This window comes from Mandrillus leucophaeus, unplaced genomic scaffold (genome assembly GCF_000951045.1).
Source record: "Mandrillus leucophaeus isolate KB7577 unplaced genomic scaffold, Mleu.le_1.0 Scaffold132, whole genome shotgun sequence".
In the NCBI taxonomy this organism is placed as follows: domain Eukaryota; kingdom Metazoa; phylum Chordata; class Mammalia; order Primates; family Cercopithecidae; genus Mandrillus; species Mandrillus leucophaeus.
The window spans coordinates 893,333-894,286 of record NW_012101277.1 but is presented as its reverse complement, the minus strand read 5'-3'; positions in this window follow the sequence as shown (position 1 = coordinate 894,286).

Here is a 954-nt window from a genome sequence, read left to right as displayed (position 1 = left end):
GGTGTGCCACCATGCCCAGCTATCTGAAATAAATTGATTGATATATCTCTTTTGAAAATATATATATAAAGCTCTAAATAGAATATAAAATTAAAGGGAAGTTGATATTAAAACAAATGTATTTCAGTTAATTATCAACTACACTAGAAGACAAATGAAGTAGTGATGCTTTCACCTACATGGTAGAATTTCCATAAATGCAATAATTAAAAATGCATGTCGATATGGGAGTATTCAGTTAATTGAGTTAATAACTCAAATTCCATGAAAAGAGCTTCCATTAGTGATAATATTTCTCCAAAATGGTGAACAACCCTTGGTCATACTGTTACACTCAAAACAAAAAATAACTTTCCTAAAACAATAACATTCCTAAAACATTTAACGCCATCCAAAAGATATTTTATGTTTATATATTAGAAAAAGAGGTTCTAGACTCACGTTCTTAAGAAGAGAATTTTTACCTATATAAATGTCTGGAGGACATTCAAAAGTTGAACAAGGTGCAGGAAAATTCACTGCATGTAAATGCACGAGGGCACTTGCAAGATACCTAATATGTCTGAGCCTGCCCATCAGCTGCCAATAATGCAACCTTGTTATTGTGACATTAAAATCCACACACACACAACATATTACCAAAATGCCCTCTATGAGACAGTACCACTTTCATTGAGATCCACTGGAAAATTGTATCAGGGGAAGACTTAAACTGAATTTCGAAGAACTTCTTGGAATTAGCCAAGTGTATAGTAAGTGCTCAAAAATTTGTAGAATGAATGAATGAAGCCAGATTTTTTTATTCCTATTATATTTATTTATTAAGAAATTATTGCAGTATCTAAATTTAAACTTTTATCATAAAAGTTGAAAAACTTGCCCAGTGCGGTGGCTCATGCCTGTAATCCCAGCACTTCGGGAGGCCGAGGCAGGCAGATCATGAGGTCAGGAGTT